Source organism: Lissotriton vulgaris, chromosome 1_1 (assembly GCF_964263255.1).
Source record: "Lissotriton vulgaris chromosome 1_1, aLisVul1.2, whole genome shotgun sequence".
Classification (NCBI taxonomy): Eukaryota; Metazoa; Chordata; class Amphibia; order Caudata; family Salamandridae; genus Lissotriton; species Lissotriton vulgaris.
Genome location: NC_141685.1, coordinates 1,879,578,980 through 1,879,603,775, shown reverse-complemented (window position 1 = coordinate 1,879,603,775; position 24,796 = coordinate 1,879,578,980). Strand labels below are relative to the sequence as shown.

Here is a 24,796-nt window from a genome sequence, read left to right as displayed (position 1 = left end):
GAGGCCTGAAAAAAAAAAGACTTGGACAGAATTCAGTTTAGCACGAGAGACGGATATGTGGCAGGGGTGGCTGAGCATGGTCAAGGAATACTCAGGATGGTGTGAGAAAGGTTAGTATGGATGTGAACACTAAATAGCAAGTGGATAGGAAAGAGGATGATTCGTATGGGATTTGGAAAGTAAGGAGTAAAGGGACAGGAGGCTGTAAGAAGGAAATCTGGGACGGCGGTCACCGAGGTAAGACTTTGGAAAGTGAAAATACAGAAGTGACAGCAGGCATGGGAATGCAACTACTGATGTGAGAGAGTGTGACAAACAGATGTTTGGGCATCGATTAGGGGTTAGAATTAGAGTGTGGGGATGTTTGAGATACTACGGAGACACAAGCGCGAGCTAACAAAAAGTGCATGCAGGTGATAACTCCTTTGTCCGATTACCTTGTTCTCGCTGCCAGCGGTGCACGGTGAAGTCAGTCCCGCTGTCTGCCTCATGGAGGGCTCGGCACACCTCGGCCTGGGTAACCAGGATCAACAACTCCAGTCGAGTCTTCATGTCCCGAGGGGCACTAAGATGGGTGGCGAGAAGGGATACCGCGGAGCCAGGAAACCAGACATGCGCTCGAGCAGCCTCTCCTCCTCTCCAGGACTCTCCAGTCGGGCCATATGTGCTCGTCGCAGCCCGCCTCCTACCAGTGCACACCAGAGCAGGACCCAGCAACCTCTGTCGGGTCCAGCACTGCCGCTTCTAGGCCTCTCCGCAGTGCAGAGACCCTGGCGGGAAGACACCGGGGGTCGAACAGGCCAGCATCGGGAGGTGGGTACAGCAAACCCAGGGCCTCCACAGAGGCTCCTGGAATAGAAGGGCTACAGAGCCCTGGAGGCACCCGCCCACAGCAGGCACATGACAACAAGCAACGGGGAGTGAAAGGGGAGGGGGGCGGGAACGGGCGTACCTGCGCCTACAAGACAGGTAAGGTAAAGAGTGAACTAAAGAATTCCTTGTACAGATCTGGGCCTAAATGTCAAAGGTTTGGATCAGCAAATGGTTTACACCCTCCAGTGTACAGGTCTGCGTGTAACATTCAAATCTCACTTCTGGGGAGGCGGCGGAGCCAGTCAGAGGCGTTTCTCCCGCCGTCCGGGGCTTTGCATGTATTAGAACCGGGCTCTGTACCCAGAACGCCGGCGGCGGCTGTGCTTTCGGCTCCTTCAAAGGCACACAGTTCTTAGCGCTTAATAAAGCGCTAAACAGGCTTTGTTTGTATTCCTGGGTCCTCTGCATTTGGAAGGGACAGTAAAACAGTCGAGGGACAGTGAAGCGAGAACGGGCAAAGACGCAGGCTGCTTCCTGCTCTCCACTCCTCCTCCTCCTCCCCATGACGCGGCGGGGGCTCGGGCGGCTGGGCCAATCCCAGCGCGGCCCTGGCTAGAGATGGGTGGCTTCTTCTTTCGGCAGGAAGGCGGGTGCCGTCAATGCCGGCACAGATTCGGGGGCGTTCCCGAGAAGAGGCTTTCGGCTGACGTAGCCAAAAGGGGAAAATTCTCGGGAACGCCCCCGAATCTGGTCCGAGATTGACGGACAGAGCCCTATCCCAATGGCTAGCCTCCATTTATGGAGCTAGCCAATGGGAGGAGGGGGCGGGTACCCGACCCCACAGAGAAAAAAACATAAGGTTTTCCTAGCGCATGCGTATTTCGTACGCATTTGCTAGGCAAAACCTAACAAGCTGTTAACGACGCATTGAAGGGGTAAACATTATTTCAGCAGAAGGGAATTCATATTGTAAAAGTACTATGCATAATTAATGCAAGGTACTTCATCGCCCATAAATACTTGGTCATTGCTTCAGTTAATGAGCAAATGCTCGGGCATAATTGAAGAAACAAATTCTATAATTCAATTTGCTTTTGCCAAGTAAAGCATCAGAAATGCAATCCAGCTCTGAATGAGCCTGGTTCACCATTCCAGATCACAACTACCTATATTCTGTTACAGTCTATACATATTGTGTTCGTGTGGGCGTTCATAGTAAAATTTGTTATGTTATTCGGACTAAAGAGGATGGTTAACAGACTTTACTAACCTACCCAATGTATGACCACAATTCTTCTTCACTGTTTAGCCCCCAAGGGACACAAGTATGTAGCTCCACTATGTATTTGGCCTCAATCTGCCTTAGGAGTTTTACCCTATCTCCTCCTCTTTCTTTTATGGGAGTCTGGAAGGAACAACAAGTGCAAGATATATATCTACACACACCATTCGGAAGGTTAGAAGATGCTAATGTCCTGCTATCTGTAGTGCTTTTTCCTAGCATGACTTGACTTGGGGATGAGGTTCATTTTTGTGTGACTGCATGTATATTAAAATAAAGTCCAAACTCGAGACACTAAGCACAAAATAATGCTCACAGATGACGATGTTGCCTGAGTAATAATGTGCAGTAACAAAGGCTAACTCCTAAAAGTTTTAGGCATATGCGAGTAGTCAAAAAATATTAATTCTAATTCGAAGATAGTCACTAAAAACATATAGATTAAAGTAGGGGTCCAACAATTCTGATATTGAATGGATGCAAGAACACAGCTCTAATTTTGGCTTCCACTGCCCATATTTTCCTTCAAAGTCTAAGTGATAAACCAATATGTTAGGAATTGCCTTTCACTCCATTGACCTCTTTTTTCCCCTTCCTTTTTGTCATCTTCCACACAATTTATTTCTATTTCATTAAGATCATTACAGACAGTCACATAGGCTTCTGTAATGAAAAAAAGTAAATCCTTTCGATCTTTAAATGAGGACATTTCTCAGTGGGGTGCATTATAAATAAGTTATCTGTTCGATGACTCTATCAGCATCCTGGTAATGATTTTATAGACAATATGATTTTCAATCCTTTCCTGTGAAACCCACCACATGTATTTAAGGAACTAGCCAAAATACACCTCTATAAACTTTTCTAAACTGCTTTTATATATGGGATAAAGTACCTCCTGCCAGGGGCAGCCTTAGGCATGTGCAAGCTGTGCACCTGCACAGGGCCGCCAAACCCTGGGGTGCCCCGCCAATATATATCCTTAATATAATAATCCACTGAGGATGGATACATATTTGCGTGGCGGCCCCTGGCAGGGATATGGCAGCCTCGGCTCTGTTCCACTTCCAAACACCCTGACCCCCTCTCTTCACTGGCCTCCGCGCCTGCGTTCCCCGCCCCGCCTGGACCCCCTCTTCCTGGACCCCCTACCTATGCTCCCTGCCCAGGGCCGCTATGAGCCTAGAGCCGCCCCTTCTCCTGCTGTACATTAGAAGTGTAGGACAAGTCACTGAGGACATGTTCCATGACTGCACACAGGAACACCACAGAAGGCCTAGTTCCTTCATTAGGTCATGGAGCTTGAAGGTGACTTGTAATATTCTTATATTATACGGCCTGGGGTGTTTTACTACTTATAATGCATGGCCACACCATCACCCTTCCCACAACACACTGAAATCCTAGATATTTTCTTCTTTCATGTGACAGAGACGGGATTGTTGTAAACACAAAGAATACATTTTGAATTTGTAGTGCAAAACAAATGCACCAAAAAGCAGTTAAATATTTGTTGCAAAAAGATAATTTGATACAATTCACGTGGAACGAAATGCTGTATCTCATAATTTGTAGAAACGTGCAGAGGAATTTTATCTTTCATTCAAATTACCTAAAGTGTGAAAAAATAAATGTGTTGCCATAAATATCTGCTTTCTGGTTCTCAATGCTCATCTAGAACAACAGAGCAGAAGATAGAAAAGCCAGGTTTTGCTTTTGAAACAGCTGCTTTAATTATGCTATGTGACCTGACATCCCCTTTGGATGCTGTCTCGGGCAGCAGGCTTTGCGATGTCCGAACTCAACCGTAATAAGTTCTTACTGGTGAGCGACTACGCCATTTCTTTCCTACAGATGTCTAGCTTTGTCACAAGTTGACAGGAACAAGGAAATTAGAGATGGGTTTTTATATAAGGATTGCAGGCTTCCATGTATTATACGTTCTATAGTAAAGTTGTTTGAAAGGCCAGAATATCTTAATGTGGTTAGAGGTTTAACTGATGTGTCAAACTGATTCTTAAATGACTGTCAAATGGATTAATATAGTCAACTCACAAAGCAGAGTCTATGACTAACTTACTAATTCTGTGCTCGACTTGTCGCTGTTCTCCAAGCAGTGGCACAGCGAAACTTGAGCCCCTCCCCCCTTGCAAAGCACATGGAGTGGCCCCCCTCCGGACTCACTTAGGAGCTCTCAGGCCAGGGTACTGTGCTGATGGGGCTCCCTGGAGCGCTAGGGACCCCACACCGCGGGGGCCTTTGTTACGCCACTGGCTTCAAGTGTGCTTTATCTTTCAGATTACAAGGCCAGCAATGCGAACAATGTTCGTGAATAAACAGCCCCTCAAGTGGGGAAGAGCTTAATAGAACTGACGAGATTCATCGTAGAAGAATGATCTGGACTTTGAAAGGGTACACTTTCTGTTAAATAGCCACACATGTGGAGGCTGCTGACCTGCGTAGCAATGACCCTCTCTGTGCTCTGTGTATGGCCAGGCTGTCTCACTCGATTCACTCCATGTGGGCTGCAGGGCCCTCCCCTTGCACGGCGACAGGACAGAAAACTGCTAAGAGGAGGAAATATGCAGATGCCTCATGGGAAAGTCCCATTCTGACCCAGACAACAGTTTTAACGCCATTGTTAACTTTTAAAATACCTTTCAAAAATGTTTTACAACAGCAAAGTGAAATGTATCAAGTTGGTATCGAGGTCGCTTTCGTTGTGGGTTTGGGGAAATCGTGTACTTTGCATTTAAGGACTGAAGGCCTCAGTTGGAGTTTGGAGAGAAGTGTGCAAAGTTCTTAAAGTCTTAACAGACAAATAGGCAAACTCTGTCTCTTGGCAGTTCTCTATGCAATGCCAGTGGCATGAATCATGTCAGAATCATTTAATCAATACTAAAGTTCATGCCTGTTCTTTCCATTAGAGGACTACTTGACTAGATCCCTTCATTGGCCTTGAGAAGATACTGACCCGTTCAAAATGTAATGTAGTTCATCCACCTGCTCGACATCTGCTTGATGTATATAATATTACTCTGGCTATGGTGCCTTTATCTGTCTTTTAAAACTAGAGTGACTGGTCTTAGTTGCTCGATTGGCCATAGTTGATTGATTGACTTAGTACTGTTTAAGTGCCTTGTTAGTTTTTAGCTCTGGCCGTGGTTGCACTTTCGCTATTAAATACTTATTTTTCTGAGAATGGAAGGATGGACTTTTAGTTTTATTTTAACTGTTGTCTGCCATGTAAAGTGATTTAAACAGCAAAAGGTAATTGCATAAAAAGCGTGAATCAGTCTTGAGCACTGGGTATTACTCTGGGCAGTATTCCATTCCATTCATTTATTTCTTGTCGGTGCAATTACAGGTAGGAGACAATTGTAAGCAAATCAGTCTTGAGTCACATCGAAAACGATAGTTATTGCTAGGCCACATGATGGCTTATGGGTGTTGGATTTTGCACCATTCATGATTGCTTAAAGACATTTAAAGTGTCCAAACGGTACGTTTATATGTGTTAGGCAATGGTGCGCTCCTTGTGGTCTTTTTAGAGTCAAAACAAGCACTGCAGGGGCTTAACAAGCACCCCTGCTGCGACCTTCGCACGCTCGTCACGACATTTTCAGGGTTCTACATTTTAAACGTGCTTTTCTCGCAGAAGGGAGAAATAAAGGGGGGAGGCGTAGAAGTTCAGTTGACAGTGTAACGATTGAATTTTTTAAATCGTTTAATTTAGAAAAATCTCTGCTTACTTTAAGATTTGTAGAATATTCTCGCTGTACCGGTATGATCTTTGGTGATACACATAGCAGTCAGTCCCAGCCCTTGTTGCTCCCATCCTCTTCCCCGAGTGATGGCTTATGGGTTCATGTGAAAGTAGAAAGAGGCCAACACTGAATTCGGTGTCTTAATCCTTAAACCATTACTTCAAATACATCAGAGATATAATTTATTTGAATTGTTTATTTAATTAATATAATTATAGGTAAATCACCTTTTCATGCAAATTGACTGCATTTGTTTAATAAGGCAGAGCGTTTTAGTTACCCTATTTTAGAATGACAGTGTTATTTATATTATTTCACAATATAGTTGCTTAACCTGTTTTTATTGAATTAGCTCCTCTTCCTAAAAGATATGCAGAAGTACCTCTTCAAAAATGGCAATAGAATGCATACCTTAGTTCAAGCTCTGACTCTTAGTTTAATATGTTAGCCTTCTTTAAGCCTGCTCCACCAGAGATACCCTTTGATAAATTTATCACCTCTGCTGCACACCAACTTGTCTACTCTTTTCCTTACTCTCTGTTCTGAAATTCACTTGTTTGGTTTAGTAGCATAGAGGGATGTGGACCCAAAGACAACCATCTCATTCCCTCCATATAATTAGTCCAGGAACAACAAACGTCAGAAGCCTAGCTTTGGCATTCAACCAGTCAATCACAAGGCCTTGAAATGCAGACTCCTATCCTCCAGTTAGAAGTTCATCACAGGAAGAACCTGGAGGGACACATATTATTCCTTCTTCCTCTGCACCATTCTGCACAAGAGGAGGACACCATACTTCTTGCATGTAAGGAAGAACAAACCACCTTCACAGACACAGCCAGTATACTAAAAATAGCCAGTTGAAGAAATATATCACATTTTGTTCATTTCACCTCTGGATGTGATGTGCAAAACATGCCTTTCAGTTTGATGAAAAACAACCAATTTCCAGTTAAACTTGATCGGCGAGTTCATGGTCTTTACGAAATTGGTTTTCTTTATACTGGGGACTCGTGAGGAGCTTAGGTAACTTGCAGTTACTGCTCATTATCTGCTCTGTGTAGTTTGCATATGTAGTTGCAGTATGTAGTTGGCAGGTGGGTGCAACTCTAATACCATCAATACAAAGTAACATCCTCATAATACTTGTAGCCCATAGAATCCTGGGCTTCAAAGAAGTGTGTGATGGGCCTTAGTGTATGCCCCTCCTTCAAGAGGTTCACTGCGGGTCTTGAGTACCAAGGTGATGAGTGGGTGAAGGGCATTATTGGACATCTTTACGAGAGGTTGTGTGATGGGCCTTAGTGTATGCCCCTCCTTCAAGAGGTTCACTGGGGTCTTTGAGTACCAAGGTGATGAGTGGGTGGAGGGCATTATTGGACATCTTTACGAGAGGTTGTGTGATGGGCCTTAGTGTATGCCCCTCCTTCAAGAGGTTCACTGGGGTCTTTGAGTACCAAGGTGATGAGTGGGTGGAGGGCATTATTGGACATCTTTACGAGAGGCCGTATGACTGGTTAGAAAATGCATCTAGCAGGAGAGGCTACAGAATTGACGACATCAATAGGATTCCACCTTATATTTTCCCAGGTTGCTAATTGCAGGATGAAATCAAACTGTAACACAAGCCTAGTTTAAATTTGAAATAGTAAAAGTGCATATCGTAAAGTGGGGACAGTGTTACCGTTTTGATTGTGATTAAGAGCTAACCTGATTAGGTCTGAATCGAAGGATTTATGATAGAGGAATCTTGACCCTTTATTCATTCAAAGCACGGCGATATTATAGGTGTGGGTTCATTGTATTGTTGTATCGTAAGCTATTTGATTGAAGTTAGTCTGAGAAGATTGTTAATGTGGGATTTATACAGCGGAGACTAGACCTCTGAGGGAATCATCAATTGTCAGAAAAGAGATTGATTTATGATCATAAAAAATGAAAGCAATGTATGTGAAAATACATTATCTAATGCTATAATCCAAAATCAAATATGCTGCACTGTAATCAAAACAGGAATAGGTTTTTCACAAGTTATGACCAATTCTGTTATCTCACTGAGGAGTGTGTGACCCCTCTGTTGTCCCTGGCCAATTTCTTTGTCAATTTTACCTTCACCTAAAACATTGCACTATGGAAATGTTTCAAAGCACAGTGGAGCAAAAATATTTATAATAGGGTAAAAGAGATAAGTTCTGAGCGGGCTAGGAGAATCTAGTTTCCAGTTCCCGCACCAACAGTCAACAGAGCTTGTGGGCATGGAGGCGGCTGGGCAGTGCATGAGTGGGCTTTCTGTGCTGCTCCAACAAAGGTGCATATCTGGGTGTCTGGCTGGAACTGGGCACACCCAAAAAAGAAGAAGTAAAAAGAAGACGTAAGGCATGAAACCAGGGACAATCGAAGAGAAGCCTCAGTATCACAAACCTGTAACAGAGTTGTGGTGGGCTGCAGAAGTCACAGCAGCCCCTCCCCTAAGAATTTCATAAGTGACCCTAAGTTTGCTGGGTACAGAAATCTATGAATTCCCCAAAGCCCTCCGCCCCGATTTTCACCCAAAGACCCAGCGCTCACAAGCCTGGGATTGCATGGCCTCTAGTGTTTGTTTCTGTGGTGCAATGTGTTGTTGTTTAAGAAAGACACAAACACGTTATGATGTTCCGGATGCTCTACATAAAAGATGTCTTGCTGACTGATTTTTCATAGACGTTTCAAAGCTTTATTGATAATAATGATAGGAGATAACAATGCTTATTGATGTCTGTGACCGAGGAATGTTTATAACGTGATTCCTGGTCTGTTAATGTGGTAACCCTGAGAGAGCCTATACGCATACTTTATTTGAAGTGATACCCCCTATATTGTAATGTTCTATGGTATATGAGGGGGCTACAGTGGTTTTTGGGGTTCATACCCCCCTAGGAGTCAAATGTGATTTCAGCTTGTCACCGTAGTATTTAGTAGTGTGTGTAATAAATGTACTTTTCCTTTTCCAATGAAAAAACACACACTGGAAAATCATTTATTCAGGTTTATTGTTGCATGCCAGTGAATGGTGATGACTAGCTCACCTCACCTGAGAAGGCCTTTAACTGCTCAGCTTTGCTGCCCTTAGAACGTCAAGCACTACAATGGCATGCTTCGTTCCCAGCAAGGAGGTTATTGGTGTCCTATTACTTGCTGTGGCCTCCCATCCCACACAACTAATAGCCCAGTTTCATTACACTTCTACCATTTCATGCGTATCTGTATACTGCAATTATCACATGGCCCTTCATCCTTACAACCTGCAATGCTTCATATCTGTAGAATACCATAGTCGCCTATCTGTAAACACACAGCTACCCCTGCATTTTATTAGGGAACAATTCAGGGCTTCCTACAACCAATACCAAATTTGGTCTGGCTCATCTATTGGGATGGGAGGTAAATTATGCTCCACGGCAGAGTTTTTCCCACTCCAAGATCTGCTAGGAGCATGGAGTTTGTAAAAACTCCATGAACCAATTTGTGGTGGACTTTTCCTCACACACGGCTGCCCAACGCTAAGTTGGTTAGCGAATGAAATTGAGAACTAGGACATATCCCACCATAATTTCTCAACCCAGGCAGTCCCGACAGGTCGCTCACATTCGCATTGAGAAAGCTGTTGCTCGAGTAAAAATTTGACTTGTGCGATAGACAGATGAGTTACTCACTGTTGTGGTGTGTGGTGCCGTTCGCACTGATTTTACAGCATTAAAAGTCGCCTGCACTAAAAATCTGCATGAGCTGCACAACGTGCCAAAAGCCCCCCACTCGTGGTACTCTGCAGAATCTCACTAATTTTTTTATGTAACTCCTCGGAATTCCGCGGAGTAAAACTCCATGCGTTCCACCCACCCCTAGTAAGAAAGGAATCATCCTGAGCAAAAAAGATTTGTTACAAAGTATTACCACAGTTAAAACAAGTAATTCTTATTATGGACCAAACAAGTGGCCTATGGTTATTTGATACATTGTGTATAATTTGTTTTTCAATTAAAATCTTAATGGCCGCTTCAGGTAAGAAAAAAGTGTACATTTGTTTTAAAAAGGGATCCTTTGCTTGCAAAGAATTGTAGTATGGAAAGTATCAGTGGCTATCTCTCATGTTTTACTGCTATATGGTACAGATCTGCTGATTACAGCGTCGAACATAAATTATTTTTATATTTTTCAGACTAGTGTTACAAGCTGTTCAGATACAACAACCCCGGGAAAATGAACACATAATATACACTATTGTCAAAATCATAACAGTTAGACTGTATGCAATTTAAGCCCTGTACAGCCTCATAATTCGGAATCATTTACAATGCTCTCTAGTACATCCGAGAGACACCAATGCCTGAGATTGACACTGCACCCTATATGTCGGTGCTACTAAACCCTTAACCCTCTCCCCCATCATCCATACATTATTATTTTGTTGCCACTTGCTTTAGATTTCAAACCAACATTCTTGGGAATTTTATGCCAGTATTAAATTATATGTTTAATTTATGCTTTCAAAGTCCTGAATGTTCACACAATTGAAAGAGGTGCTGAGCCTTCCCAGACCTAGCACGAGATGTAACTGTACTATAATGCCATAGAACTTCATACTTTTATTATTTTCTGCTGTCATAATTCAAACGTTCAGATTTGGTTTTACACATGCAGGCAGGACCCTTTAATGCCCACTCCTCTGTGGTTGGTGTACCTGTAGACTTACAGCTGGCTCAACTTACCCTATGGCGCTAGCCTGTAGAGTTGTGCTTTAGGGTGAATAAGTCTGATACAGTCAGAGTCATGTAATGACCCATAACTCTATGCTTCCTCTAGGGCTTTACCTCTTTGATCCTCTAGTGCTACAGTTGGTGCAAAAGATGAACCACTCATTAGCCTCACCTTACCAATGTGATCTGCAGCTGTAACCACACTGCCATTTCACAATAGGTATTTTGCATACAGGCAGCTTGTCTTGTAAGTGAGACCTAAAAATGCAAACCCGGTCACAACTTGTTAATGTAGCGACAACTGTGACATTACTTAAATGTGATGACGACATAAACCACCAAATTTCAAACCTTTGCACTCCTTTTGACTATCTTTTAAATATAAACAATTAAACAAAAGTCTCACCTGTGGGTTTCATCTTTAGGTTAATAAAATAATTTTTCTATTGAATACAAAATAACCACCGAAATAAGGGATTACTTAAATGGGAATTTTATAACTGTTTAAACCCTGACTACATTTCTACCACTACTCTTAAGTCAAACCTTAAAAGAGCAAAATATTTGAAATACTATTAGCTCAAAATACAGCAGTCTAAATTTAGGCAGCTTCTTAAACTTAACCATCCTTTTAATGTACGCGTAATTTAATAATTGGGCCTAGTGATGGTAGGACTCCACAGATCATTGAGGAATGTCCTTAATAGTTCAGGATTGCTCCACGTTTGCTCACTGAACAACATGTTTGTTTAATCCCACAGCCCTTACTACATCAGGTTCTTGGTAGAAAATGTGTTTGCTCGTCCCCAGGTTTTGGATCTTGTTGTATGGATGTTTGAAGAAATGAGTTCACCAAGCTGAACGCCATTCATTTGTGTACCATCTGTTTGTTAAATTGTGGAGTTTTCGCCTTGTGTGCTGGCACGTTGATGTAGTATCAAACGACCTGACTGTAGTCTGAAAGAAATGCTGATTCGCCCTTCCAGGAATGTGTTTTCTCACACCTGTGATACTGTGCTTGGGCATGGAACTGGAGCTAGAGTGTCTATCGAATAGATTCTCGATTGACTCTCACCATGCTCTTTATCACAGAAGGCTGGGCACACATAGCATGCAAATGGGAACCATAATAGGATGCTCATTCTTTGTGTTCTGAACCCTGAATCAGAATACACTGTGCTCAAGGCCCTCTGAACTAATGCTAATGAATCTTTCGCAAGAAAAATCCAGGGGTTCAGGCCACACCAAGTCCGTTGCCACAAGGCTTCTTCAATGTGATTTCTTACCTGCCCAGGTACCCTTCTTATTCACATCAGCCATCATTTTGTAGCGCAAAGTGATCTGTTGTGGAGAAATGGGTGTTAAACACGAGTATTCACCCCCAGCCCCTTAAATTGCAATGGAAGTCAATATTAGGGGTAGACAGAAATCACGGTGTTCATTCTGTGGAATTGCATAAAAAACTGCGAGATTTGACAGAGTTCTGCCAATGAGCAAATCAATTCATGTCACGCTGCAATTTAGCACCAGTAGCAAGAGCAGTGATGAAAAAACAGCGCGGATGGCACCACGTGGTGCGCAAGAGCGTGTGTGCAGTCTATTTGCTTTTGCTGCACCTCGAGTAGAAAACCTACCTGAGTGGCAGCAAATCTACTCAAGAAGCAGCCCTCTGACCACCTATGACCTCCTGCATGAGAAAATGGAGCCAGGGAGGGCCAAATCTCGCCCGCACTCCTGAACGCTTGCGTGAAAAAATTCTGCCATGCAGCAAATGGTGGAATTTGACTGGAACTCGGTGTTACAAGAGTAAGGCAGAGTTCCTAAATTCCGTCCAAAATATTCTGCCCACCCCTCGTCAAAATCAAATTGGCTTTAGTATTGTACAAGTTTTGAGTGTAGGGTCAGTTGCTGGGTTATGAGATGAGTGGCTGACATTTCTTTGTGCGCTCTGGCCATGCACCCCAGAGACTGACTCAGCCATTGAATATCTGAAGAAGTCAGGGTTTGGCCTATGAGTCTCTGTGCATTGACCCTCTCGCTTTCTCTTCCTCTCTAACTCTCAGTTTTGGCCTATGTGTCTCTGCGCATTGACCCTCTCGCTTTCTCTTCTTCTCTAACTCTCAGTTTTGGCCTATATGTCTCTGTGCATTGACCCTCTCGCTTTCTCTTCCTCTGTAACTCTCAGTTTTGGCCTATGAGTCTCTGCGCATTGACCCTCTTCCTTTCTCTTCCGCTCTAACTCTCAGTTTTGGCCTATGTGTCTCTGCGGATTGACCCGCTCGCTTTCTCTACCTAACTCTCAGTTGTGGCCTATATGTCTCTGTGCAGTGACCCTCTCGCTCTCTCTTCCTCTCTAACTCTCAGTGACCCTTTAGCATATTTCACAGTTCTTCTTCCGGGGCATCAGACATTGGTAGAAGGTCAGCACTCTGCTTGTATTAACACCGAAGTCCTCTGACACTTGCAGCAGTGAGGACGACTATCATTACAAGTGAGACCTTTGTGGCGATGGCACACTTATACTTTCAGTGCTATGGTGAGCACCAGGCTTTTTAAACCCCCCTCAACGTAGTCTACATGTAAGCCCCACTATTTGTCACTGAGCTGTAAGTCTGAATATTAATTGGTATTGTATTAGCCATTTTATTTTACAGATATTTCGTGCATGAAACCATATTCACTAGCATACTTTTTAACTTTTAATTGAAAGTTTCTGCTTGGTTAGGGCATTTTGTTTGTCTATATAGACAGTACACATTAGAAAATGAAATGGAAACCTTGAATAAGAGTATTTTATTTGTGACTTTGCCGCTATGTGTCTTAGTGAGCTGGACGCTTGGCTGACAATACGTGGTGTTCCTGGGGTCGGGGTATGGCTGACTCAGCCTTTCGTTCTTTTTGTTATTTTTTTTATAAACAGGTACATTAGCATTCCCGTTATGAGGTTCCAGCCAAACATGGTTGGTGTTGCATTAAATACAGGTACTTTAGTAATGAGGTATGTACACTCGATAAATACATATATACATTTGGTTAAATCTGGTATTTGCAGTGCTTAGAAACCGCTGCAATGCGGTGAACAAAGCTTAATAAAGGAGGTTAAGGTTATTATTATAGTGCTGGTGATCAGAAACTCATCAAATATAACCAGTGACTGCTCTAAGCAATTGTTTCGTGTTTTTTCCCAGCTGCCACTTTTCAGTGCTCTTGCATGCTGTGTTCATTTCCGCTGCGCATAAGTCGATGCTTGCAACAGGAATTGTTTGACACCAGGAATGTCCCTGCTTTGTTGGAACCTTCTGAATGTCTGGCTGTTCTTCATTGCCTAGTAACCTCTGTTTACGGTGCCATAACACAGTGGATAAAAAGATCGAATCTTGGGTCCTATACCTAGAACAAACACACACACACACACCGTCCCCTTATTATCACGTTAATGTATGCATGCTTCCAATTGTTTCCTTGGCGACATTGCCCAGAAAAGTATATCTTTTTAGCTGAAAGTGCAGTATGGTTGCCAAAGGTGTGTTTCATGTTGATTTTTTGTGTCTTTCTTAGAGAGGTAATACGTGCTCTGTAAGCAAATGGTCTGGTTTGTGTGATTTGTAAGGACAGTGTGCATAGCATTCCGTTCTGTCAGTGAAATGCTATCGGCTGCTGTCATCGCCGAGTTCAGCAGACTCCTCTCTTGAAAGGTCTCTTTCTAATGACATTCCTGGATAAGAACTGGCGTGAAAGCCCTTGAACATGTGCAGCTTATTGAAAAACGACAGAATGTTGCATTTTCATTGCTGCGCCTCAGAATGTGTGCATGTTAACTGAGAGTGGAGCTGTGTTCAAGTGCGAGTGTGCGCGCGCAGCCAACTTTCAGGTCGTTTTAAGTTTTTCTAAACAGTCATTGCTTATATGTGGAAACTTACTAACATAATAAATACTGGACAGAAATACAGTGCTGTTGCCACGGCTGCGGATGGACGTCAGTAGCAGAGAGTCATCAATCCTGAAGGTGTTGAATGCAAGAGAATGTGTGTTTTTTTCTCTAGTGCTGGCAAATGTTAAGTATTTTATTTGCAGAACTCACAAAGCAGTCCTTGATAAGGTCATACATTAACAACCATTTGCAGTTGGGCACACATCTTTGAGATACATGTGCTAGCAAGAAACCAATACTTTGTTCTGCATAAGAAAGACGCATGAATTTGTCCCTGATTCTGTACCTGTTTGTGTGTGTTTTTTAGGTCTCGGCCTAGCGTACACTGTGCAGCAGTGTCGCGCAGCCGAGATTTTATGTTTTTCCTAGAGTGGGACTTGAACCGGCCCCTCTTCTCCATTGGCTGGCTTCCTAAACGGAGGCAAGCCATTGGAGGAGAGGGACATCACTCCGTTCAAGCCCCGTCTTTTTGGGATATAGGGGCGTGTTTTCGCTGTTCTTTCTCTCCCTGACATCATCGGGAGAGAGCAGCCCATCATCACGCTGCCTGCACACCCAAGTCAGCTCCCTGATTGGTGTTCCTTATTAACCAATCAGAGAGCCGAGTTGGGCGTGCAGGAAGCGTGAGCAGACACATCGCCTCCTCTCCCCCCAAGAGTAAGAAGAACAAGTAAGGAGTACAATGAACGAATGCCATCGACAGAAGTAGATAGGTGGCCAAGTATCTCTTGGATAAGGTCATAGTGCAACTAAGTCTTTGTGAACTAACGACTGACCATGTAAATTGCTAAATGGGGGTGAAGGACTATAAGAGTAGGGAATTTTGGATGAGAAACTATTAATGTGGTAAAAGCGGTGTTGAGACACCAACACCTCTGCCACTGCAGCCGCCTCTGCCATGTTCTCCCTCCTGCCAGCCGACCACCTAAGGTTGGTGTCCCTGCGTGACGTCACAACTCGGAAGGAGTCCTACCGGGCTGGGACAGACCGGAGCGCTGCCTGATTGCGTGACGTCAGAACTTCGAAACGGTAGAGGGGAGGGAAGGGAAGGGATGGAACAGAACTGTCTCAGTTCTCTATGGTCATATTCGAGGAAGCGCCACACAGAAATATTTCCTTAATCTACAATGCGCATGGGCAAAGCAGTGTCCCGGCGCTGGTCATAGTAAGATCAGGCTAAAGATCACGCCTCCGTGATGTACTCCATAATAACAGCTTTCCTGAATTGCTTTCCCCCTATCTTTCTGCACAATAAGCATGATAAACAACCCTATCACCAATGGAATTTATAGAATGTTACTATTTGGAAGCTGATCCGAAGTATCAGACATTTACACCATCGCATCAACTAATAAAATACATATATGAGATTATATGTAGAGATCAATTCTTTTATTTGTGTACTCCTATAATAGAATGTGTTTCTTGGTAACACTTGTTTTTTTTAATTTTGTAAGAACATTTTTTTTTTGCAGTGTATGATGAAGTTATCTCAGTAAAGAACGAGATTTAGGAACTTTAAAGATGGACGCTCTATTTGTCGCCGACCAAACATCACAGCCGTATTTCAAGGCTGGTGTGTTTCTAACAGTGGTTTAACTCTGTGTTCCAAGTCTCAGCATGGCGAGAGAGTGAATGCAGAGTTCCACAATATCTTTCCGTGTTTGTACTTCAAAAGAGCGATTTTTCTTCACCTGGTGAGAAGACCTCGTGCCCGAGTGGGTCTTGTGCATATATTAACTTGAGATATCTCGGAGTTAATGAATGCTTTTGTAACAACAAAGCTCAGAGACACAGGGCAATATTTGCTTCTTTGTTTGCCCAAGCTCTGATCTCAGCAAAACATGCATTAATTCAGATAGATTTCAGTTATTGTATGCGCTCAAGATGCCAAAAAAGAGATGCACAGATCCCATTTTCTCTGGCACAGCATAGGAAATAGGACCACGGCATGGCTATCTATGCAATCTTAATGTAATTAAGCAGTGTGATGCAGGAAATTATAGCAGGAGAGTCTGTGGTCATCAACAAATGGAACTGCTAGCACTGCTTTGCTCTTTGATATCTCTGGCACTGTGTTGCTATCTACGGTATTTGTTTGTTAGGGTAACCCTCGGATGGAAGAAAGCAGGAATGGAAGAACCCTGTTCACTAGATTCCAATCCCTAGATTCCAATCCCTGCCATTCTCACAGGCAATATTTAGCGAATAGGAGGCCCTTGGGGGATTAAAGATGGTAAAAGGGGTAATCTTTGTGATGTCATTCAGACCCAAGGGGTGGTTAATGATACCTCTCCTGTTACCAGGGACTTTGCATGCGGTCCTTGAAACACAGAAAAGTGATGGGTAGAATGCTTGAAATAATGTCCCCCATTTATAATTACACAGCACTGCATACCGGGTTTTTCTTTTTTGCCTACTGTTCTACTCCAAGCAGAGATCAGTGATGCGAATCAGACTTGGTTCAGTAGAATCAGTCCAGCTGTAATTATTTGACCAAGACTCTAATCAGGAACACAGCAGTCCCAAAACTGTTTCTACGACCTTGTTGTGCACATATGCACACATCCACCTCCCTCTGCACAGTGTGGCGCCAACTGAGAGGTATCAGTGTCTAACCTTGGCTTGGTCTATGGCATTTATTCTCTAGCACTGCCCTTGCTACCCTGGTGTCATGTGTAATTAAGGCAACTGCAGGAACAGAACAAACTGGAGGCTGATGAGTAGCAAAGGGGGCTACAGAGGGGTTTTCCTTGTGATGGCACTGAAGGTAAAAGGTACAGTGATGTCACTTGTGGTATCTCTGGCATTTTGGTGAATCTACTTTGGCTTATGAACATCCCTCCTGCACAGGGGTTTTCCTTGTGATGGCACTGAAGGTGTGTTTGTGTGGCTCTGTGTGTGTGTAGGTGGCTCTGTGTGGGTGGCTCTGTGTGTGTGTGTGTCTGTGTAGGTGGCTCTGTGTGGGTGGCTCTGTGTGTGTGGGGGGCTCTGTGTGGGTGGCTCTGTGTGTGTGTAGGTGGCTCTATGTGAATGACTGTGTTGGTGGCTCTGTATGTGTGTGTGTGGGTGGCTTTGTGTGGGTGCAAATGCAATAGGTCTGGCATTTGCGAGCGATTAAGCTATTGGCATTGTAAATGACAATGCCATTTATTTATGTTTTAAAAACAAAAATATAAATAAAAATAATGTCATGAGCAATGCCAATAGCTCTAACTTTAACAATGCCGAGACCATTGCATTGTAAATGCCTGTTTTTAATCAACCTATTTGAGATAAAACAAAATTTAAATCTTTTTCGTTGTGATCATGAGCATTGATTCCATTATATAGAGGTTTGCTAATTGTTTGACATCAACCTGAAAGAGACAAAGCAATGTCTTTTCATATTTATTTATTTATTTGTAGTATTTATATAGTGCAGACCCAGCCACACGGGCAACAGACCCTTTTACATACAACTGGAAAGAGAACTGTTTACTATCTCTCTGCTGAACCTAAAATGAGAAGGCTCCACCGAATAGGCAGTCGGTCTTCCACATCATGTAAGTGGATATAGTTTCACTTGCTTTTGAGTGGCTCCTGTAGTATTCTTTCACAAGGATAGTTTCAAAGCATCACACATGGCCAAAAAGCTCTATTGAGCACCCCATACAATAATTAATCATTACTTCTGTCTTTGAAGACTCTGGCTGAACGATGTTATTGAAGTTCAGCATTCAAACAGTATGCCATGACTAGCTTGTGCGATGGCTACATATTTTTTGTTTTTTTTATTGCAAGCATATGCAGTACAAGCATTGGCATAGCCAATATGTCTCGCCTTTTGGGACCTTCTAACTGGACTACTGTTAACAAATAGGCAGTAGCGCTTGTGAAAAGCGCAACGCTGTAAAACATTTTTTTACATATGCAAAAGCGGGCGGCCCTCAGACGAAAGCGAAAGCACGGCACATTGTGTTAATAGTAACCTGACCCATGAGGAATGCAGCTGCAACCCGGCGCTCCGCTGCTTGCTCCCGAGGCTCCTGAGTGCCTCTGCGAGATGTATGGGTTTAGCCTATTTTAGCTGTTTTGTTAAGCTGTGTGGTTGTACAGTACGTGCTAAAATTTAGTAAATGGTGTTATGATACAGCAGTATTATTCCATTATTTGTTACAGTGAGAGGTGTGATATACAACCAAGGCATATTATAATCAGAAGCTGACATGCATAACATATGTGAAAGGACACAAACTTTCCAGTAAAATGAAATGGTGTCACCAAAGCATTTCCTGTAACCAACCTGTAAAGAAAATATAAACGATGATGGATTGACACTTCAAAGAACCATGAATTTCATTAAATAACTCAATGGCTATATAAACAACATCAAAGGTGTTCACCATCCACAAACAACTTCAATTGCTTCTTCAGCTCGATTGCCATGTTCCTTAAAGTTGCGTGCGCAGAACATATAGCGATTTTACCATGCAATGTTATTTTTATTTTAACTTTGGGAGAATAAACGTTGCTAATAAAAATGTAGGTACCAAAATGAAAACCTATTTTTTTAACATGACCTGTATATTCATAATGCCTTGCTCCTCTAAAATGTTCTTTGTGGTCCTCTGTGTTTTCCAATAAAAATTCATAGCTAGTTACTCTGGGACGTGTAGATTATTTAGTTCATAGGATGCACAATCTATGAAACCAACCGGTAGTGTTCTGCATCTTCTGAGAAGGTAGTATTGTTTGATCACTGGCTGGTTGCATTGGAGGCTTTTATGAGCTAAGGGATATAGCTTGGTTATAGATTGGTTGGGGTGACTCTTAGGAAGTTATGAATTATATTGGGATTGGGTGTGTATGGCCCACGGGGTGGTTGTGAGAAGCTTGAGAGGGGTCTTTTACCACTGCAGTCAATAAAGATATTGGTGGTGTTTGCTCCAGTGATGTGCGTTTTATTCGCTAATTTTCTTACTGCTTAAAAGTTTTTTTAAGTGTTCCAAAATGGAAACAGAGAGGTGATAAAGTATAGATGATGTTTTATCCAGGGTCACACAATTTGTATAAGCGGTGAAGGCAAGATTCAACCTAGGATCCACAACCCAAGTAATATAGTCAACAATAAGACTAGAGCATCCTGCCTGTCTACTGTAGCAGGAGGGAGAACAGAGAATGACCTGCGATGGGTGGAGAGAATAATTCAAAGAAATGCAAGATAAAGTTTGAGGATTCGGTGTTCTAACGATATTTGCGAGCCAGTGAGCGCGAGAGACAGATCCCCTGTAAAGAAGTGTCTACAGAGTAAGAGAGAGTGCTGTTGTGGAGAATGAAGGGGCAGAGTGAGGAAGGGCAGAGGGGCCATCATGAGTGGAAGGAGGGGAGTCTGTTACGAACTGAGCCACAGCAAATGAGTGAGATGGGGAGGGAGAACACCCGAGGGGTAGAAAGTTTGAGGAATGTATGTCATTAAATTTATAGGGCGCCCAGCTACCCACCGTGGAGTTTCCCGACGCCAAGATGACAAGGCCTGCAGGTTAAAAGACAGCTTACTGAGGGAAGAACCAAGTCTTCAAGTCCTTACGGAACTTGGCAGATGCGGATTCAAATTTCAATGTCACAGGAAGAGAGTTCCAGAGCTTCGGACCAAGGTGAGCGAAGGAGTGACCGCCCATTCTAACAAGTCTGATCCACGGTAGCGAATAATTACCCAGCGATGAGGACCTGAGAGAATGGCGGGGAACATAAGGGTGGACGAGGGACAGAAGATATGGGGGTACTAAACCCTGCTTGATTTTAAACCTGAAACAAAACGCCCTGAACTTTATGCGGCTCTCTATCCGCAGCCAGTGTAAGTTCCGAAGGAAAGGGGAGATCGACGATCTCCTTGAGACACTGCAGAGGAGACGGGCAGCCGAATTCTGTACCAGTTGAAGCTTCCTCTGAATCTCCTGGCTACCTCCCAAGAAAAGCACGTTACCGTAGTCCAGGCTAGAGATGACAAGGGCCTGGACCACAGTTCGTCTGGTAGAATCTGAGAGCATCCAGAAGATTTTCCGCAGCCACCTTAAGATGGTAAAATAGGTGGCTGCCAAACTGACTGCTTGTTGACGCATAGATAGAGAATCATCGAACATGAAGCCCAAGTTGCGCACTTGGGAGACAGGTTGAGGTAGCGGACCTATTTCTGGGGGCCAATGTTGAGGGCCCCAGAGATGTTTGTCCTTATCTAGTATCACCACCTCAGTTTTGTTCCCATTCAACTTCAAGAGGTTAGCCTGCATCCATTCAGCCACCCGACTCAGGCCTAGCTGAAGAGTGGAGGGAGAGCAGTCCTTGTCCGAGTAGAGTGTAAAGATAATTTGAGTATCATCTGCGTAGGAGAACAGTGCTAGCCCAGCCTCCTCCACTATTGAGGCTAGGGGTCTCACGTAGATATTAAAGAGCATTGGACTCAACGTGGACCCCTGGAGGACCCCATAGGCAGATGCTTGAACAGAGGAAGAGCAATTAGGGGAACAAACCTGGAAGGTGCGCTGGGTCAGGAAGGAGGCTAACCAATTCAAAGCTGGTCCTACCACTCCCGCGATTCTAAGCGCCTTAAGGAGAATAGAGTGCGACACCGTGTCAAACGTGGCACTTAGATCCAATAGGATAAGTGCCGCAGTTTCTCCCTGAACCAGGCGGAGCCGCAAGGCCTCTGTTACCCCTAAAAGGGCCGTTTCGGTGGAAAAATACGTACGGAACCCTGATTGGGAAGGATGTAAGTATCCCACCTTCTCAATATGAGAAGTCAAATGGATGTTAACGTGTTTTTCAAGAATCTTTGAAAACACAGGCAACAGGGAAATAGGGCGGAAATTAGAGTGGACATTGGGGTCTGCCCCGGCTTTTTCAGCAAGGGAACCACCATGGCTCTCTTCCAGTCAGCAGGAACTGTGGACTCGCACAACAAGGCATTAAGTAAGTCTTTAATGACCAAGAGGGAGTCCATAGAAAGATGTCGCAAAACTGCAACAGGAATAGGATCCTCGGGGAGCCAGATTTCACCTTTTCAAGGCAACTAAGGAAAGAAATTTGATCCCGCCGAGGCCACTCAGATAGCAGGACTCCAGTAGGAGCCTTACTAAGGTCCATTCCAACGGACTCTCTACTACATAAAAGGGGAAGGACTGAAAGAGAATTATAAATAGTTTCCACTTTGGTGATGAAAAAGTCCGCAATTTCGTTACCTACCCCTCCTGTTCTTGGGGAAGTTCAGTGTAAGACGTCAGCTAACTTTTTTACCATGGCAAAAATTGTTTTAGGGTGGTTACACGCGTTAAAAATGGAGTTGGAGACATACTCCGCCTTAACTTTTCGACATGCTAGATGGTAATTTTTTAGAGCAGATCTATAAGCTAATTTGCAATTCAAGGCGTACGTTTTCCTCCAACACCCCTCCAGGCATTTGCAGTTTGATTTCAAGATTTTTAAGTCCTCCGTAAACCAAGGGGACGGAGGTAGATGCACGAAAGGACGTCTGGAGCGGAGAGGTAAATGGCAATCAACAGAAGAGGATAGCCAATATGAGACTGCTGGGTAAAGGGAAGACAAAGGAAGGGCGATATCGGGGCGGTTAGAGGAGAGCGTGGCATTAAATGCATCAATATTCAATTTAGACCAGGCTTTACATTTTGCAGAAATATCTGGTGGAGTCGAATCTCTGTTCCTCTCTACAGTCAAGCTGAATTGAACAGCGAAATGGTCTGACCAATCTAGGGGCAAGGGTGGAATGCTGCAATCCAGTGGAGTATTAGAGAGAATAGGGTTAAGTAAATGACCAGCTTGATGAGTAGGTCCATGATTGCGCAGGACAAGTTCAATGGCCTCACAATCGGAAAGGAAAATTTTGCTCAAGTTGTTATGGGTGTCTTCTAGGTGAAGATTAAGATCCCCCAAGATAATATAATTTGCATATTTTAGAGCAAGAGGAGCAACTAACTTGGAGAACGCTGAGAGCCAATGAGTAGGTTTATCAGGGGGACGGTAAAGAAGAATGCTAGAGAAAGTAAGTTGAGGAGAGAGTGCCAATTTAAACAATCCCGTCTCACAGTCCGGGAAAGACAGAGCCTCTAACAGACAAGTGAAGATGGCTTTAAAAATAATAGCAATCCCGCCACCCTTCCCTGTGGCCCTGTCTCTTCTCACTATCACGTAGCCAGGCAGAAGAGCACTGGCCACATCAGGACCAGAGCTAAGTTGGAGCCATGTTTCAGTATGAAATAGTGCATCTGGCTGCGCCTCATTTAACAGGTCGAATATATGTTCCTTATTTTAAGATAAAGAGCGACAGTTGATACTCCAGAATTTAAACGTGGAGTTAACTGAGCCCGAAGAAACCTTAAGGGGGGGTTCCAACTGACTCGTTACCGAACTGCAGCTGAAAGTGAAATTACAATCAGGTCACTTGACATAAAGTTCCGACAGTATATCAAGGGGTGCACAGATGTGAGATTTACCTCGCACCCGACGCAAAGCGGCTGCAGAGTATTTCAGGCATGAGCTGCTCCCTGATACAGAAGGGACATGATGGCTGGCCTCTGGGCGCTGCAGGGCGCGGACGGGCGGAGACGGGCTTGCCTCTGGCATGCCTCCGGCGCGCCCTTGGCGTGCAGGAGGCACGCGTTTGCATCCGGTCGTTTATAAGCGGCCGGTCGTGACCGAGGAAGAAGGCAGAGCAGTGTGTGGTGAGAGAGGAGACGGCGTGAGAAGGAAAGGAGAGCCTGTGATGAGTGGGAACAAATAATGAGCAGGGAGAGAAGAGAAAAAGAGCAGATGGTGAATGGGGAGACATAGTGACAATGAAAAGAGAGATGGGTTGTTTCTGAAGAAAGGAGGAGAAAGAATGAGAGGAAGGAAGGAGCAAGTAAAGTATTAAGAAAGAAGAAGTGGGATGAATCGTAAATGGAAGTATGTAATTAAAAGAGACTGTAGAGCAAAAAATGCAAAACCAAGCTGCACTGCAACAACTGCCACAGGCGGACAGCCCCAACTATTAAAAGTCAGAGGACCCGGTGGTGGTACGAAACTAGTAGGAAGATGTGGCATTGGCTGGGGGTGGAGGAATGAGGTGGATGAAATGCAATGACCCGATTTAGCAAAGGGCATAAGCACCAACCTGGTAGAATGTCAGTTCAGTACGTGGTCCGAATAATAGATGCCTTAAACCAGTCCTATGAAAGTAGAGGCATGAATGTGCAGTCTGATGGGAATGGAGTAAACCAACAGAAAATGCAGCTAACCCTGAGCCTATTGCAACCCCAGCTTCATCCTCAGGCTATCATGAAAGCGCCAACGAAAGAACCGCCTGGATGGTGCTTGGCTGTCAAAAGCACTTTAGGGGTCACTCTTGGGTTCAGAACACTAAACTTTTGAAAAAATGAATGGCAAATGTGAAAAACAGATTGGCTACGGGTGTCTTGAGACCCGTGTGTGAGAATCCTGCCCGTGCACACCTTTACTAAGAAATAGTTAAAGCAGGATCAGGGAGAGGAGAGGTTTAGGATGGCAAGCAGTGGCATGCCCCAAAAAAATAAATGCCTTAAACCAGACCGAATGGAGAAAACCAACAGAAAATGCAACAAATCCTGAGCATATTGCGGCCAAGTGCATGTCAAGGGAACTTTTATGTTCAAAGTTCGAAAACAAATGTTTCCAGCTTCCTCGCACGTCCTCATGAAAGTGCCAACAAAAGTACCAACTGGTCTGTGCTCAGCCATAAAAAACACATCAGATGGAGCTATCAGTTGCAGGCCGCCGTAAACTATTGAAAAATTGAACGGCTAACACAGAAAACAGATAGACAACGGTGGCCCTGAGAACACTGTGGGAGCAGCTTGCCAATCCAGAGCGTAGGAAACAATTAGCAAGCGACAGCGAAAACAACGCGCGTTGTGTGTAAATAGTAACCTGACCCACGAGGAATGAGCTGCCACCCTGCGTGCCGCTGCTTGTTCCAAGAGCAAAACACCGTGGGAGTGAACATTACAAAAGAGGTTGGACATGCACCCACCTTTAGCCATTTGCGTGCTTTCATTATTGAAAGACACACTCAAAAGCCCATCCAATGTGTGGGAGGAGTCAGACCCACGTGGAGTTAACACAAGAACCTCGCAGAGCAACGCATGTGCGCTGCTAGGTTCGACCTAAAAAATGAAAAAGGCTTGCAGTGGCCGCAACCTTACAGTAAAAGAGTAATTTAAATTCAAAATCCTTTATTAATCAAATATATTTTAATAGAACA

At 43.9% G+C, this 24,796-nt stretch overlaps 1 protein-coding gene across 1 annotated transcript in view; it reads left to right on the top strand.

Annotated features, from left to right (window-relative positions):
* Positions 1–24,796, top strand: part of CTTNBP2 (cortactin binding protein 2) — a 670,231-nt gene that overhangs the window by 44,090 nt on the left and 601,345 nt on the right. The gene's annotated exons all lie outside the window — the stretch shown is intronic.